This window comes from Melanerpes formicivorus, unplaced genomic scaffold, assembly GCF_026170545.1.
Source record: "Melanerpes formicivorus ecotype bairdi unplaced genomic scaffold, bMelFor1.0.p_v2 SCAF_16, whole genome shotgun sequence".
Taxonomy (NCBI): domain Eukaryota; kingdom Metazoa; phylum Chordata; class Aves; order Piciformes; family Picidae; genus Melanerpes; species Melanerpes formicivorus.
The window spans coordinates 7,433,845-7,452,215 of record NW_027142368.1 but is presented as its reverse complement, the minus strand read 5'-3'; the positions used below and the strand labels follow the sequence as shown (position 1 = coordinate 7,452,215).

The 18,371-nt window shown below is 39.6% G+C and overlaps 1 protein-coding gene across 2 annotated transcripts in view; it reads left to right on the top strand.

Annotated features, from left to right (window-relative positions):
* Window positions 1-18,371, top strand: part of PARVA (parvin alpha) — a 61,173-nt gene that overhangs the window by 1,284 nt on the left and 41,518 nt on the right. Inside the window, exon 1 of one of the 2 annotated variants that reach the window (XM_068147972.1) lies at window positions 84-111. The exons of the other annotated variant lie outside the window; for it this stretch is intronic. The gene's annotated coding sequence lies outside the window, so the exon portion shown is untranslated. Of the gene's footprint in view, window positions 1-83; window positions 112-18,371 lie in introns of those variants that run through there. 2 annotated transcript variants of the gene reach the window in all.

Sequence of the window (18,371 nt, the reverse complement as noted above, 5' to 3'; positions counted from 1 at the left end):
ATATTAATTTCTTGCAAGTGCAAAGAAAGGTATCACAGGATCACAGGATGGGTAATGAAATCATGCACTGTATTTCAGAGTAGCACCAGTGCTGCAGGTGATAAAACTTTGGTGAGTACAGCCCTGTATTCTTTAGCTATGACACTGTCTTTCTGAGGTGTGTGACCTTGCTTTTCAGTTAAAATGCACATTGCATGATTGTGGTCACTTTATTTGGCTTTTTCTGGTTACTGTAGGTGGCCCAGAAGTTGATGCAGTAGTGAATAATAAACTTTATTTGTACTTGCTTATTCTGTTAGGGTATTCATGTATATTAGCAGTACTGAGCCTAGAACAGTTTTTTTTCTGTGATGTTGTAGGTATGTGTGGAGATCATTAACTCAGCCTATTTGTAGTAGATAGAGTAACTCCAGTATTATTGTTATTATTAACGCAGTTTTCCTCAGTGACAGACATTATCACAGATCTTCAGCAAACTGTGAGAGGCAGCAGTTCCTTTTACCCACAGGCTTGTAATCTTACAAAAATACATTATATGAAGTCATACTTTTTCTCATAATTTCTGTGTCTGCATTGACAGAAACCTGCACCTACCATTTCACTATGTCATACTGTTGGTATTTACCCTTTTGAAATTTCGGAACAACATTAGTGTTGTTCTTGCCCTCTGTGTTTCCCAGTGTTTTGAAATGACGGAAAATAACAGTGGTTTAGAGACTTTCTTTTACGCTTAAGCAGGTAAATCCTTCCTGTGAAGCCTGTCTCCTTCATGCTTCCTAATCTTTCCTCCACTACAGATAGATATAAACGTTTGTAGACTATGAATGGTCATCTTGGTTTTTTGTAGGCTGTGACACAGGGAAGTTCCCATCTTAATTGTGCTGCCACAGTTTGTATGGCTCCAGGTGTGTTTGAAGTCTAGCTGGGAACTTCATACAGGAAGTCAGTTGTCTTTCTGGAACCCTTGCTGTGCCACTAATGAAAAGCACTTTTTTTTTTTTTTTTTTCATATATAGGAAGTGTTCTACTGAATTTTAGTTGACCTATTTGAATTATTTTGTTTGAACCTGTTTCTGCAACTTCATTTTGAGTAGAGTAATGGTGCAAATTATTATTTTTTCCTGTCAGTAGACTTGTTTAAATGCTTTGCATGCCTTGTCTTTTCTACTGTTCTTGCCTGGTACTGTGTTTAAAATGCAGATGAAGCCGAAAGAGGAACTGATTGCATTTGCTAATAGGTAGTGTAAATGATAAAAATGGGCCACTGAGTGCTAATTTCATACTGGTGCTTCAAAGGTGGCATACAGTGTTTTCTAAGCAAAGGAAATGGCATAAGGGAGGCTTTAGGATCTCTCTTATATCAGGACTTTTGAGTTTCTGTCTTTTACCTTACCACATCAGTACATCAACCCCAGACCTCCTTGTGCCATCAGAATAGCTAAACAATTGGTTTTGATGTTTGACATAATGTGCTTCACCTCCAACCTTAGTGCATAGCAACTAAATGTTCTTGCAATCTCTCATCTGTATACTGTGGTAGGTATTCTCATGTCCCTGGATTACTGCCAGAGGCATGTTATAGACATCTGCATAGCTGAATCTGGCTAAAAGCTGTTACTATCACCATCGAAATAATTACCTTGGAGCAAGGTCTGTTGGGTAGATAAAAATACTTCTGTTAAGTGGAAGGAATTTTGAAAACTGAAAGAAAAAGAGAGTAAAGACTCAGTTTGCTCTGAGCATATCTGCATTATATGAAAGGTGTTAAGAAACTGCTAAAGAGGGAGAGCATTAAAGTTTTGATTCCATGCTGTGAAAGGGAATATCTGAGAAGGCCTCCCAACTCTGACCATTGAAGGATTGCTTGGTAGAATAAAGATAATTGCCTCTGAAACACTTTTGTCAGTGTAGACTGAAGACTAAGTTGTTGCTTTATGCTTCGATGGCAATAGCCCTCCAGATGGAACTCAGATGTGTATGTAAATGACAGCTCCAGCATGCTTGAAGCTGTTCATCATCTGTCAAGCCATGCTGACTTCTGCAAGAGAAAGAGTAACTGTTGTAGCCATTGATAGTTTTTGGGTCTGCCTCTCTTGCCTTCCTGCCTCCTCTTTCCACAAGCGTTGCTTTCTGCAGTAAACAGAAAGCCATCATCAGTTAGCTGTTAGCCCTACTAAGGATCTGTTATTGTTTAGATGTAGCTACGTTAGGGCCAGGCACCACTATGCTCTGTGCTGTGCTTCTGCAGTGTGAAGAGCCAACTTGCAACCTGTTCTGGCGGATTCTGGTTGAAAAAAGTAGTTAAATTTTTATTGGTTTGCCTTTCCCTGTTTTATCATTAAGAATGCAGGGCCATGTGAGGAGCCTGGACTTTGATCTGCTGTTCTGACCCAATACAGCCATTAATTCTGTGTTCTCCGGTTACCTGCATGTGGGCGTAGAGCCACTGAACTTTGGTTTTACATTCATCTTCCAAAAGCAGCCTTAGATTGTGAAGTCAAGTTAGCTGCTGCAGAATTATACCTTTTGTTTCCTGTGTTTAATCCTATTTGAGCAGTTTTTTCATTGTCTGAGCCTATATGTTTCATGCAGGGTAAGATTGAACATGCGCAGAATGAGTTAAAGGAAGGAGGGTGGTGAAGAGGAGCAGAGAAGCAGAGCAAGGGAACTGGCTGCAGAAAGCAGCTACTTTCTGAGGTGCTGCTGCGCTGGGAAGAGGGAGAATGTCTGACCATAAGAATTTCCATCCCTTGTGCTGACTTGATTGCAGTGGTTACTGCTGAGCTCTTCAGGATGTTGAGAGCAGACACAGATGAGGGTGCTTGGTTTGGCAGTGCTTGTTGCTACAGTGGCTCTTACCCATCTGTGGGAAAAGAAGGAGTGGCGGCCACAAGCTTCCAGCTGGACTATGGTGTCATAGAGACTGACAAGCTTGGGTTGCAGAATTACTGAGTAGTTACAATTGGAAGTGACCTCTAAAGATGATCTTAAGTTCCAGATGTATGATGCTTCAGGGTTCCAACTGGGAGAAGGTGGGCTGGTCTGCTTCTCCAGGCTCATACCTGTGACTGGCCAGGTGTGAGCATGCTCTGTCAGTCCTTTTTGGTATCTGCTGTAGTTGGCTAGATGCACAGCAATTATCTAAATGAAAAGTAAATAAGATGAAAACGGTGAAGTAAAATTAGCATTAAACAAGTGGTTGAAGAGCCTCCATTGCTTCCAAATTATAGGACAAGCCATGGAAAGAAGACAAACAGCTATAGACCAGCTCAGACTGATGTACCCTTCTTTCAATGCTGATTTTTCTTTACATCTCCAGATTTAAACTATGCTATCCTTGATACCAAAGTCACAAAAATATCCCTTTGGTCTTCAATGTGAAGGTGGATATAACCATGTGAAGCTGCAGAAGAGGATTAAGTGTGAAGTTCTCCATTCCATTCTCCATATAGTGAGCATGCTGTTGAGAGAACCTGTAATTTCAGAACTCAAATGCTTCTCTTAGCATTTAATGAATCTGCCTTGAAGGTAAGAGAAGACCAAGAAATGAAGGCTATGACCAAAAGAAGAGTTCTCACTGGGTTCGATTAGTGCTTTAGGGGTTCTGCATCTTCTGAAATGTCTGTGCTTAAAGGCAGCTTTAAGTACAAGTCTGTGCTCCTGTGGATTTTCTTTGGTATCTATCCTACTTTGCTGCCTTCACAAGCATTAAACCATACCCTCTCTGCAGACTGAATGGTTTAATACTGGGCTCTCCACCTTTCTCACTGAGATTAAGATAAGGACAGGCCAGTTAATTTATTACTTCACTGTATGTGAGATCAAGTGCTTCCTATTAATTCACAGATTGTTAGTCTCTTTCAGCTAAATGCTGATGTTGCTGAAGATGAATTCAGCAGTTGTAAGGGCACAGTTCTTTGCAAAGTAAAACTTTAGAAAAGCAGTGATTGTGGTGTACCTACACTATTGTTGCTTTTCCATCTGCTGCTGTTGTCTGGGGTTGATGTACTGATGTGGTAAGGTAAAAGACAGAAATTCAAAAGTCCTGATACAAGAGTGATGATGGTCTGTTGACTTGTGGCCCTAGTGACAGGCTATTTTCTTAGCTAAACTGCAACCAAAACAAAAAAGAGATGACTCTTGAAAGGACAATTATTACACTAGGTGCAGTCAGTGCTGTGCTGGGAGAAGTGTAGTGCTGTTTTTCATGAGAGAGTATGAGCTAGAAGGCAGAATATTTTGGAGTGCTTCACATATTCACATGCAGCTCTTCCAAATGAACATCTGTGGTGGAACTGAAGGCTTAGCTTGCTCTCAGTGTATTCCATGTGTCTTTTCCAGCTTATGGTAGTGCCTTGTTTTCTCTGAGTGTGTAACTGTGTAGGTATTGTTACTCATTTTCTGTTTGGTGCGCTAGATAACATTACTTGGTTTGAACACCCTTGTCCCTCTTGGGATTGGGTGTGTGCGTGTGTTGTGAGTGCACCAGTGAGTTAATTTACTTTGGTGACCAGACTGAAATACAATCAGAAGATGTCTTGGACCAAAAGCAAATCAGCAGTCTCATTAAAGCCTTAGCCTACCATGCAGCTAACCCTTCACAATTTGCGCTCGTGCCAGGGAATACCAAGACCAGAAGAAAGAACAAAAAACAACCAAACCACGGAAAACCCAGGAATATGACTGGTCAACAGTGAGTTGTATTGGCAGAGCTGGATTAGGAAGATAAGCTACCATCTGTTCACCTGAATCCTGCACCTGACTCGACTGTGCCACTCAACTCAAAATACTAAAGAATTGCAGGGTTAAGTGACAAGGCTCTACATTCTGCCACTTGTTCTGCTTGCTTTTTATTTTTGTAGTAGCCCCTGTGAAATAGTTGTGCATGGTGCTATAAATCACTCTATATATGTATATTTAATAAAAAATGAAGGAGAGCACATTACTCATGAGTTAGCAATACTGGTTTTGTTACAGTCCTTTAGCACTTCTCTTCCTGGCTTACTGGTTTAGCACTGCATAGTGTATCACGTTTGACAATACCTTACACATACTGTTTTTCTTAGATAATAATTTTTGCAAAGCAAAACTCCTGGAAGTGTAGTTCATGGTAGTTGAAATCATAATTGTGGCCTTTTGGCTTCTCTGATTTCTGCTTACCATAGACCCTTTCCCACTTCCTGTGGAGTGATAGAGTAGTCTATGGCAGTGACCCAGTGATGGATGGGATTAACCTTTATTCACAGTGAAACCTATGAAGTTCCACTTGGAAAAAAAGGATTTCAGTCCAGGCAGTGGAGAGGGTATGCAACAGTTGGCAGTAACCATTGTTCCCTGTCAAAAGTTTTGAGCTGAGACTGAAGGACATGGCAGTGGGAGGAGCGGCCTTTCATCTCCAGACTGACAGAGATTTTCCACACACAGAAATATAATCCCATAGTGCAAAAGTTTTGAAAGCATCAAAAATCCTAAATGTAGTCTAAACATTATAATTTTCTGACTGTTTCTTTAGTATAGAGTTTATAATTTTTAGTGGAATGCATGTTCAGAAGATAAATCTGTTACCATGTCTTTGGTATCTCTATTGAAGTCTCATGTAGCACTTGAATCTCTTTTGCCTGCCTTTGCATGCAGTAAAGTAACAGAAGTGCTCTAGTTGGTGCTGGCTTCTTGGCTTTGATGGCTCCAGCAGTGCACATGCAAACAATTCAGAGGAAGTTAACTATGCTAGAAACAGAGTGGAGAAAGGCAGTTGTGAAATAGTGGGGATTTTCATACGTATTTTTCTGTTTTATTTGGAGATACCAGCTTTTTCCACTAGTCACATTTCTTTGGTCATTTTGATATAGTGCTTTCCTGTGTTCATGTCTGCTAAATATATATATGTAGCTCTATGCTATGTTAACATGGTTGTTCAATAGGTAAAGTTCAACATAACCCTTTTCAGATATCATGCAAGGCAATGGCTACTGGTTTCTTCTTACATTAGAACTTAATACTTAGCTTCTCATGTACTTCAGGGGAAAATCGTAAGTTGCATCTTGTGTCTTAGCTTTGGGCTTTCTGACCCCAGCTTGTGTTAGTGCTGCCCTGCAAGTTGTACCTGCACTTCTTTAACTTGTGATTGATTGTTTCCCTGGAATTGCAGACAGTCAGAGACTTGGGTGATAAGCAGTTATAGAGCTATGGTGTCATACTTTGCAAATGAATGGACAAGGGTACAGGCAGCCTAGAGTGGACCTGTGCAGCAAGGGTGGGTGTTAAGGTCAGAATTTCCCAGTCAAGAATGTCTAAATTGCTTTGCCCTACTTATCCAGCTGTGAGCTGGATTAATGAAGGCGAGAGTTTAGACAGAGAAGTACTTTGGGTACATTTAGTGGGAGAAGTGAGAGATGTTTTCTTTTGTATCTGTACAGGTGGTCCTTTTGAAGCAAGCCAAAATAAGCTTCCTCACCTGGGTAACGGCCTGAATAGGTTGGCAGGGTGTGAATCCATTTTCAGTGCGTATAAAGAAAAGCTAACAGTTTGCCAGTGTACAGCCTTTCATTTATTTTTTTCCCCCTAACGAGTTTCTTTGGCCATCGAGTGAGGCTGAGGCCTTATAATTTTTTTTCTTTTAACCATAGGCGGTTCTAAAGCAGCAAATTATTAATAGTGAAATACTGGTTTAGAAGAACACTAATGCACAGGGGATTCTAGAGCAAGCTAGGCAGTGCTGTCAATGATTCAGATTGTTCTTAATTACAATAATGGCATTAGAGGGGCTGTAGTTGCTGTTGGGCACAAAAGAAGATAATGATAATGTCAGAGTGCTCAGAGTAAATGCAGTATAATCTATTGCAGTGCTGGATTCAAAAGATGATATGCCTAACTTGTCGTCAGAGTGCATGAAGAAGAGTAATGGTAAAAGGCCAGAACAGGTTTTCTTGTAACTGGTTCATGGTTTTGGGTTTTGTGGTGGCTTTTTGGCATGTGGTGTTTTTTTGTTTTGTTTTGTTTTGCCGTTGTTTGGTTGGTTTGGTTTGTTGTTGTTTTTTTTTAACCTGTACTTTCAGGCTTAAGAAAAATACCAAGTCAGATTCATCTCTTTAAAAGATGCGTATTAGTTTTCCTGGAAGGTGCAATCACATCTATCCCCTCTGCTTGGAATAAAGAAAATCACCCTTGCTTTGAGAAGAAAAGAAAGATGTATTTGCTCTCATTGCCTCAACATATTTGATACTGATCCTGTTAGAATAAAAGAACATGAATTTGTAGATTTGACCCTGAGTCAGAATTTGCCCCGTTAACCTCTGGAAATGTGTCCAGCTCTCTTTGATGCACGTGATCCCTGTTTTATAACGAGACGAGACAAAAAAAAAGCTTGAGCCTTGGGGATATTTCAAGGCTGAATTTGAGTTTCATGGCTAAAGGCCAAATCTGAACTGTAGCACTTACTAAACATTTTAAGGCCACATGCTGTGCACTCAAAATTCATTACTGTAGAGGAAGAGACGTTACTGGTTTACTGCAAAATAAAACATGCAGCTAAGCAGTGTATGGCCTCATATTCTGCTTTGTTATAATTTGTAGTTATAGGTAAGAACAGTTAATAAACTGGAAAATAGTAGTGGTGTTCCTCATTATACCATGAATGTTCAAAGTGATTACTTCCTAAAAACATTGCAGTGGTGGGTTGGATTGGGGAATCCGTTTGATTTGCATCTTTATTATTTTTGTTCATGCTTAACACATTTGAAACAGTTAAAAATGAAACTATATAGAATCTGAATAAATATCTTTCAGGAGTTTTTGTCTCATCAACATCATCAGTTGATTCTGTGATGCGCAGGCTGTCTAACTGAAAGTTTGGTGTAGGATGCCTAAACTCTTAATGGGAGAGTAGGGTGCAGGTGCTGTGTAGGGCACAAGGTGGCTCCAGTTCACGAGGAAAGCTGGCGTGAGCAAAGTGCCAGGAGTTTAGTTCACAGGAATAAGCCTCAAGTGTGTCAGAATGGAGCTCAGCATTTCACTGCATTGCAGGTCTGATATTTTGAATATGAACCGAATCTTACTAGGTTAGTGAAAGAAGGCTGTCTCTAGTCTTAGAGTAGGACCAGTAAATTTAGATTGCATTTTGCATCTTGTATTTAATTTTTGAAAAAGTTACCCTGGTGGATTTTATCAGATGTTCTGAGCTAAGCTGCTTTTAACTGAGTAAAAGGTAACAATTCTGTGTGCAGAAAAACATCCCCAGGGTAAGCTATGGAGAAGAGAGAGTTGGTGTGTGTAGTTAGAGCAGAAATGTAAACTAAGCTAATCAGAGGATAAAACAGATTCTGAAGTTCACGAGAAAGGCTTTTATCAAGCAGGTCATTAAAATTTAAGGGGTAGAAGAGAGAAGAGAATAAGTTGGTAGGAAAATCCCATATTATAACCAAACAAATAAAAAATGTTTTGCCTGTGTTGGTCTTGCACTCTGTAAGAATGGCATTTTTGTTTTCAGAGTCTTTTTGGAGAGAATTATTTGTCCATTTCTATTGCAAACATCATAATAGCTGATAATAGTCTGCCCTGATACAGAACATTCTCACCTCAGCATTTCTAAACACCTGAGAATTTTGTTTTCTATCCTGAATGAAGAGAGAAAAAGACAAATGTTTGTTCCATCCCTACTGTCTGCTTGTGGCAGGTGGAGCAGAGAAAAGGAGAATTACTTAAAAAGGTTGATTTGTTGATTTGCTTATGTAATCTTCTGTAGGGTAAGAAGCAGAAAGGAGCAATGATCTCCTAATTTCAGCATTTAGTCTCGCTCCAATAGTTATCACTTTGTGCCATAGAGGGTGTTTGAACTCTCTTGTATGTCTTGATGTGATTGAGATTTTTATATGGAACTGAACTTTTAACTGTTGGGCATGGTTTTGTTTTTTTGGGGGGCAGGGTGTTGCCTTTTTTGTTTGTTTTTTCTTTTTTCTTTGTTACAACAGTTCATCTGGTGTTTAATTCCTCTTTTAGTGTGAACTAGAAAGTGAACTAAGTTTTCTAGGTTTTGCATTTCTTAATTTGTTTCACATACTGTTGCAGCAGGCATTGTACTAGATAAATATATGAAGAAATAACATTTCTTAGAGTGATCTTTGTCTATGCTGAAGAAGGAGGGTTTAGTTAAGGGGTTTAGGCTGTTTTACTTACTAATGATCTTTCTCAAAGTAATGTCAGGCGTTAAATCAATAAATCTAACTTTGCCACATTACTTGTTTTAAAAGTCTTTACGTTTACAGTTTTCCTAACATCTAATGTTAAATATTAGCAAAACAGATTAGGTACAAGACCTGTGGAGAGCAAGTATTAAAAATTACTGCAAAGCACCATTTTGACTTAGATTCTCTGTATTTTTAGTTTTACAGATGAATTTTATTGAAAACAACTGGGGGCATGATTGCAATTAGCAGCTCCTCATATTAGATCTAATCCCTTTGTTCTTCATTCAGATGGAACTCCCACCAAGGTCAAAGAAAGTTTTGACTGAATAAGGAATACGACAACTGACTCTAGTTTTAGTACATATAGGGCCAGATTGTGGGTCACAGCCAGCTTTAAAATGTACAGTTCCAGTGATTCCAGATCTGGTGCATAATAGGCAGATCCTGCACACTGTTATGATGGTACTTTATTAACATGTCAAGTGCAGAAGAAGAAAACCTGACAATTTTATGGCTGCTCAGAATCTTATTAGCATGTCTTAATGTTTTGTGTTTCTGAGCTGAAATTATGCAAATATGTCTTCAAAAACATTCGCCTGTTTTCATGAGAGAGTGAAGAAAATAGAAGTAATCAAAAATTGGAATTAAATGCTCAAATAGTTTGGCCAATTAATACATCTGCAGTTTCAGAATGGAAGGTTTGTGGGCTGGAGCTGGCTCTTAACTTAATGTTAACTTACATTTAATTAGCCAGACCAGATGGAAGCTGGCTAAGCTTTGCATGGAGGCTTGTGGGAAAAAGACATAATCTTCCATTTTGTCAAAGGGACTAATACCACAGATTAAAGGTTGGTGTTCTTTTCAGAATTTAAAGGGTGGATGCATAGTGGCTGATAGCAAGAAACAGCAAGGGCACGAACAAAATTAGCTTAACCCCTAGATGACTAGTGTACCAGCTCTGCTTGATTTAATTCTCCAGTTCAAACCAGCGGTCTCCAGTTTCAGTAATAACTCCCAGAGAGATAAGAATGACTATGAATTTTATTCTTCTGACAGGGAAGTAGAGTCATATGTAGGCAGGATAGAGAGATGAAGCTCTAGGAAAGGTTTTCTTACTCAACTGAGTAAAAATTCATGCTGTTCAGATGCTAAGCACTTGGGATCACTCTGACAAACCACTTAATTCCTCGCTTAACAATAAGCATGCAAGTAGACAAGTAGAGAAGTCAAGAAACCATTCACATGCTCAAAGAAGTGCATCCATGGATCAAGTCAGAGTGTGCAGAGCTTAAGGTCTAACTCAGACCCATACTCTATTAAAGTCTTGAAAATGTAGTAGAAAGAGTAAAACTGGTCTGTCAGATTGAACCTTAAGCATAGCTGCAACGAATGGCACATTGTAAAAAATGAGGAAACTGCAGTCCATTAAAAAAAAAAAAAAAAGGAAAGAAAGGGCTTGGTTTATGCTAATTGTTTGAGCATTTAACCAGTCCTTGGGGATACTCTTGAGAGGTTTCAGCAGGGTAGGAGAGAGTGCTTTCTGAAGTGGAGAGTAATAACTTGCATACTAAGAAAATGAGGCAGACTTTCGTTACCACGAAATAGCAAATGCCACATTGTGTGCAGAAAGTAAGGCAACATGCTGCAGTAGATAGTAATTATAACTTTGCCATCTTTGTGTGTATTATTTACAGTGTAAATACTTGTGCAAAGAGTAGCTTGGGAACAGAGGCTGGGAAATAAGCACCTGCTTGTTGAATCAGGTTTGTGTCTGTGTTCGTGTCCAGCAACAGGGAATTAGACAGGCTTTACCAACTGAGATGCAGGCACCTGGAGAGCCTGGTCGGTGTCTTTTGGATACCCAAATACATACCTGACCTCAGTACCTAAATAGCTACTTAAATTCCTACAACATCTGATGTCCTGTTAGTCTAACATGGTGTATAAAAATACACTTAGAAATAAGCCTAGGTTGCAGGATCTAAACTTTCCCATATTGGGAAATTCAGGTTCTCTGGCAGTGCTGAAGTCTATTGGTGTGTAACTGCAGAGAGGAAGGAAATGTCTCCCAATTGCCTTCATGCCTTCCTTGGTCCTTAAAAGGATGGCATGGAACTAGCACCTGGGACTTCAGGGGTGGCTTTGGGGGTATGTGGTACTCTTAGCCTTCCCTCCCCATTCACCAGGGCTTAAATCTAGAAGTGAAGAATCCCAAACCAATGCAAGGAGGTAGATACAACACTAAATTTTAATACAGGCAAATTGTCAGGCTGTGTCCTTCCCAGCTAACACACGTGAATGTTGTGACGTGTCATTCAAAAGGGGGAATTCCAACTAGATCTAGGCAAAAAATTAGACTGTTGACAAAAATAAAATACTATTGGCATGACATAGTTCACCTGTAATGGATTGACAAATGACTAAAAATGTCTTGACAAGACCCTGAGGAATTACAGCTCCCCCAGTATGTTACTGTTATTTTTAGCGCACCTTGCAAGGTCCAAATGTTAGTAAATGAAGGCAGGCCCATTACCTTTTTCCCTAAACACACAAGAGATAGAATAATGTTATAGCTATAAATACACACACTTTTTTACACTTTATGTCAAACCTCAAATCTTTAATCCAAACCACACATGCACACAGATCACGTGGAACACACAATATACAGCCTCTCTCTCCTGACAAGTCTTGTTCCCTGCCATTGGATCAAGACACACTCAGGTCTATAATTTTCTTGTGAAGCCAGGCTTGTTGAGTTGTTATGTGCTGACATTTTAAACTGAATGCAGGAATTAGTCTCCTCTCATTTTCTAAGTTATGCTGGACCAAAATCTAAGCAACAGCAATGCTAGTGAAAATACAGAAGCAACCTCAGAGTCAGCAGAATCTCAGTGGCATAAAATTAGTATGCAGACCAGACCTAAATCATAATTCCTGTTGATTTCTCTTGTGGCACAAAGATATTACTCAGCAAGTGTAAAGGCACCACAACTGGTTACCAAATAGCTTACTCAGTGTTATGATATTATTTCCCAAGTGAAAAACTACAGTGTACTGACTAGTAAGGATGTCCAAAACTGGCTATGAGTTTGTGTTAGAGTAAGGAAGAAAAAACCCCTTGATTTATAGACCTCTGCAATAACAAGCCCCGTTTTCTTGTTACTCTCTCTGCCTTCCATTCAGTCTTCATGTTACTTGAGTTGGATTTCCTTTAGGCCTGGATCCTATTCACTAAACTGCAGTAATATACCAATTCCATCTTGAGATCTCCTTTTCCAGAATACTGCCAAGCTGGCAATACAGTTCCTGAGAGACTACTTTCCCTGCCCTGCAGTAAGCTATTTATTGACAGACCACTGTTCCTGTGCAGTTTTGCACCTAAGCAGTGAACTGGATAGCAGTTCCATATGTCGGAGCTGTTAGACTTTTCTGGAAAATTGTATTACTTTGGGTAAATAAAAAGCTTAAGAGCAGCAGGAAAAGTATCATAAAAATGCAGCTGAATTTGTTTCATCCTGCCTCCATCAGCAGATTTGGTCTGTGACCTCTGCATATGAGTCATGCAAGTGCTTTAAAACTTAGAGTGATTTATATTTTCAGGATAGGAAGTTCAAAGCTTGTATTTCTGTTCCCCAACCATACATGATTTTTCTCCATACACTTTTTTTTCCCTCCCTCATAATTATCTATGAACTAAAATATATAGGCATCTTTTTTTCTACTTTGTGGTGCTTATTAACCAAACCCATTCATCTAAATAACCAGTCTCTGTGTTCTTGGCAGGCTAGAACTGATGTGTAGGTTATTCCTGGAACCATATTAGTTTGATGCTCTCATCATAGTTTTGGTCATGGAAACAGGCTTCTACCAAGACAGGCATTGTTTGTGAAAAAGGAAATTCCCAGCATGTATGTCAGAAACAAGAAGTGTTTAAAAAATAAGAGTTTCTAGTATTTACATAGTGTTGTTCATCAGAAGATCTTAGTCTGTTCTGCAAGTCAAGTAAGGCTTGTTAGAGCTTGGGGCTCATGCTGAGAAAGCACTCTCTCTGTTCACAGTCCCTCTGCTGGATGGCTCCATTCCATGAGTTCTACATTTATAAACAGATAAAGAGCAACAACTGAACACACCACATAGGCACCAGGAAAACAGAGATCTCACCCATTGCATGCATACAGACTATTGCCAATTCCACATTCAGTAACCAAACTTTCAGTTAGGTTCAGATAAAATTGTTAGCAAACACACCACTGCTTTGCTGCCATTCTGCTAATCAGAACCAGTGACTAACTCCACTGAAGCAACTCCAAACAATTTCTGGACTTCTGTAGGCTACTACAGAATTACATGGAAGCTTCAGGGACCTGGACATCCTATTTCTGACAGTTTACAGCATGTGGTATGTTCAAGGATCAGTAGCTGGGTGACCTAATGCTCTCCTGTGTGTCTTACAAGGCCCTACTTGAATTCACAGTCTGGTTTGAAGAGGCTATTTTGAGTTTCACTAAATATCATTAATTGGATTTTTGCATTTATAAACCTGTGTTTTCTGTGGTCTGTTTGACCTGTATCACAACACTAAGAAGATTATTGCCTTTGTAATGTAGGCCTGTAAGAACCACAGCACAGATCTGAACACAGATTGATTGACTTCACCTTCAAGGGACCAAGTCAGGAATTACTGTGTTGGTTTGCTGCAACTGATTAAATGCTCTCTGCCTTACCCCTGTAAAATTTAACAGATAATCCCTTCGTTGAGTGAAGGTGTGAAAATCTATCTCCACAGATTAATTGTGCAGGGCTCTGTCTTCAGCACATGCCTCTGTAAGGTATTTTATGACAGCAAAAGCAAAGTACCTCGCACATCAGAGCCTTGACTGCATTGTGTAATACTGTTGCTCTTCCTGTGTGTGCTCTTTTCAACTGGTCCTGCCCAGATAATGAGAACTTTTCTATCTTACTTCTCTAGAGTACTAAGTGATCAAAAGTTCTGTTTTATCTCATGGACAGTCTCTGGGGTTTTGTGAATCATGTGTTGGCATCTTAATCTAGATGGAAAGCCGTGTTCATACTGGAAAGCCTTGCTTTAAAACTGTTTTTGGAAAAGTTAATTGATCTTGGTACTTATTTATAGTCTGACTGGTTTAAAACACAGGTGAGGATCCTTTGCTGATTGATCAGTTCAGGCACAAAACTTGATCTCTCTGGCAGATCTGGATCAGCTTTAGAACTCTGCTGTCACATCTGTGAACAAGTTAATCCTAGTTTTTCTGTTCAGTCTCCAAATATAACCAAGGACCTGAAAGTTTCTGGTTTTCTTCAGATGTCTCCATTTTCATTAGTACTACAGAGTATTTCAGGCGAATCCTGCCCTTTGTTAATTGTGCAGCCCCAATTAGGTTAAGAAGTCTATTGCAGTAGCCAGGATGGTGTCCAAGAGCTTTTCCATAGCTGGAGTTGCTCTGTAGTGTTAACAGGAAGAAAGCGAAAGCTGAATTCGTCACTGAGGTAAGCATCTGTTGGCTGTGGGCACAAATTAAGGTCAGCATATCTCTGCTGTTTAAGAACTGCAGTGGCACTTTAAGCCTCATGATACCACTTTGATACAGATAGTGGTCAGTATCATTATTTTATGAATAGGAAAACAGAACAAAAAAAAAAATAATTTGCATGAAACTCGAGAACAGAACTAGGATTAATTAGTGTTCAATGCCTGCTGGTTCTCAGACACAGGCACAGTTCATTTCAGCAGCCGCCCCCCACCCTGCCCAAGTTTCACCGTCTCACCACAGCATCACTGTCTTCTCACCCATTTATCCTTATTGAAGCTGGTCACCTCCAGAACACTCCCATCACCTTGCCCATTCCCCTCTTCAATGCCCTTGTCACCTTTCCACTCTCCTCTGGTGCTGCTGCTGCCACCTCCTCCCCACCTGTGCTTCCATGGTGTCTCTCTTCTGTGCCCTACGCAACACAGAGCCAGAGCTGGTATGGCAAAGAAATCTTGTTTTCTAGATCCTGCAGGGACCAGAATCAGAAGTTAAACCATAAAAAAACCCTGCTCTGTGCTGCTAACCCAATTCATCATATTCTGAATGCGGGTATTAAAAATATGAAAAGCACTGTTAATGCTCTCTTGTCCCAGTTAGTGGCATCTTAAATTGACTGTTTGAACTCAGCAGTGTGCTTGAAGAGTTAACTGCTGATTTTTACATTACATCCTAGATTGCAGAGTTCTCAGCATAATCTCCAGCGTCCTGTGATTCCTGTAAAACACCTTTCCCTGACACTTTTTCAAAAAGGCTTTAAAAATATTAGAGAATGCTTCTGGAAACTAGTGCTGTGAGAATTAAGTTTAAAAGTGCTGCACAGGCAAAAGAAAGTATTTCCTGGATCGATCAAGGCTTGGTGTAATAAAGGGAAGATGCTGCCTTTAATAGTCAAAGGAATGTACTCCTCGTTAAAGAGTACCAGCCAGACAACCCATGTTGATGTATAAACAGGAGATTTTCAGTTACTGGGCCCTCACATAGTAAACCTGTTGGTTTATAATTACAGATCTCTTTGCTTTGCCAGGGAAGGGGGACAAGGGCAGGGAGAAGCTGTGCTCCACCACAGTAGCACCTGCATGCAAATGCAGTGATATCAGCATAGGGGCTCTGAAGGGAACCACTTGTCATAAGTAAATGCAGTTTGACAGCAGCTTCTAATAAGAGGAAGGAAATGAGAGAGAAAGAAAAGTGATAGGAGACAAAAGGACTTTATAAAATGGGGCCTTATTGCTTTCATTTGTAGCGTTTTCTCTTTGTTCTGTTTAAGCACTGAGCCTTCCAGTTCCAGATACTCCACAAAAGAGATACCTGTCTGAAAAAGTTTATTTCAATTTGGACCTGTCTTGCAAGATGCTTCACAAACTCAGCAGTCCATTATTAAGAGTAACAATGAACGACCTCTAATTAACTTGGCACAGCCTTTGCTTCTGATACCAATCAAATCAATATTAATGGGAAGCTTGTGTGCTCTCATTACAGCACAGAATGGGTACCAATCTTCTCATGAAGATTTTTGGACCATAAACTGTGTTTGAGGTCAGTGTATTTGGCTTCTTCCCATCCTCCTTTTTCAACCAGGATGGAAAAAATATATAATGATGTGCTATTTAGTACCTGGATAAAAATCTACGTTCAGGCTGCCTACACTGAAAGACTGAAACTGGTTCAATATGAAGAAATCTTGGTTTAAGAAAATAAAGATTTTAGTAGCTCACAGAGCTCAAATTAAACACTTAAATAGGTAACACTAGATATTTCTCATGCTGCCTCACATTTCTCTATTTATTTTTATCTGCAGGATCAGGCGTGTTAGAGAGGGAGGCCTGGTAAGAATTGCCTCAGCCATCATTCTTGGTTACTTACATCTGTGGTCAATTTTCCACACTTTCTTCCATAAAAGGTAAACGAGGCACTGTACTTGCAACAGGATAATCTAAACAATATGAACAATGTTACTGTTAAAGACCATCTGGCTCATCAAGCACAGCTCCAGACTTTTAACTCCTTGAATAAAGTGTGGAACCCTGCAGTGCATTTTTTTAATCCAAAATTAATTTTTAAAATGGTAAAAGTATTGCTCCTGCAGACACAAGGGATTCAGAGTGTAAGGAAATTAATTTTCAGGTTTTATCCCTCATGTATCTTAGACATGCCACAATCCAAGCGAGAGACAACCGTTTAGAAGTCTTACATTTTTACCAAAAAAAGTGCTCTAAAATTTTTGCAAGAATCCTCTGTGCCTAACTGGTATGTGTGGGATTGGGGTTTCAGAGGGGAGACAAGAGGATAAGTATTTCATAATTCACTTCAACTTAATTGCCTGATCCTGCCACTTTTTAAAAGGTAATAGAAGTCAAAGAAGGGTCGTCAGGAATTAGAAGAAAAAAGAGGGGAGGGATATGGGTGAATGCAACCAAAGAAGGCTTTTGTTAATTGTATGCACAATTTCTTATCTGTTAGATAAATTAGCAATTGGTTGGTTTGTGGGCTAAAAATGTTAAAGCAACAAAGGAGCAAAATAGCCTGGAAAAGGGCAAGCCATCAGGGAGAAAACAGAGTGGCCCAGAGTCTAAACTGCTGGCTGAAATCTGTGCACCAGGAATCAGATCAGGGCTCCATGCCTCAGTTTCCTCACCTAGCCACTCCGAGTGGGGAATCCATGCTGGATTCACTTACTTCTGTGAACCATTCTGAAGCAGAAAGCATCAGCATGTCCCCATGCCTTGAAACAAAACAGCTCCACAGACCTAGAGGAGTTAAATAATCTTATACATTTAAAAAGCTGTGGGCTTCAAAACGCATTTGTTTTTGAACTGAACAACAGACAGAATAAAAGCTTGTCATCAGTCTTTGTTCAGTTTTCTCTCGGCTTTCTGTGATTACTGTGCACAGAGTGGGTTAAACAGCTTTGCAGCCCGGAGTGCTGGCTGTGGTGGCTCTAGCAGAGGGCAGGGTCTTGGTAAGGGTTTGTTGGTTGTTTTTTTTTTTTCCTCCGAAGAAGTTTTAATGGCATTAAACAAGTAAAATATATCAAACAAAACCAAAACCCCAAACAAAGCCAACCAACTGATTTGTTGAAATACTTCCATGCTTTTTATTTGATTTCTAAAAATATTTCTGGAAGGCGAAGCAAAGAAAATGAATTAGAGCACAGTTGGGAGCTTTTCTTTTTGGGTAAACTTAAAAGTTAATTTCCATATTCATTGGTTCCTCGCTTTAAAAATCTGTGTTGCTTTAACCAGAAACATCACCCTATGAGGTTTCTAGGTAGAATGCATATATGAGTGAACCTTACCCTGCAGTAAGTTCTTTCAGCCACTCCCAGAAACGCGTGCCCACAACCCTCTTTCAAACTCTACTCTAATTTGGATCTAATTTTCATTGATGTTCTTGTATCATAAACCCACTGCAGTATGTCCTGACCTATACATATATGCTAAATTCTTAGATTGCAAAACCTATTAAAAATGCAAGCAGAGCTTTTTCTCATTTTTTAAGGAAACTGTAATACATGCTCATGAGTCATCAATTAAAAGGAAAAAAGTGGTGTTGCAGTAATATGGGTCAGGCAGTTTGATGAGCAATAGGGTCAAAAAGTTAGAATTCATATTTAAAACTTCGTTTTTCACACTAA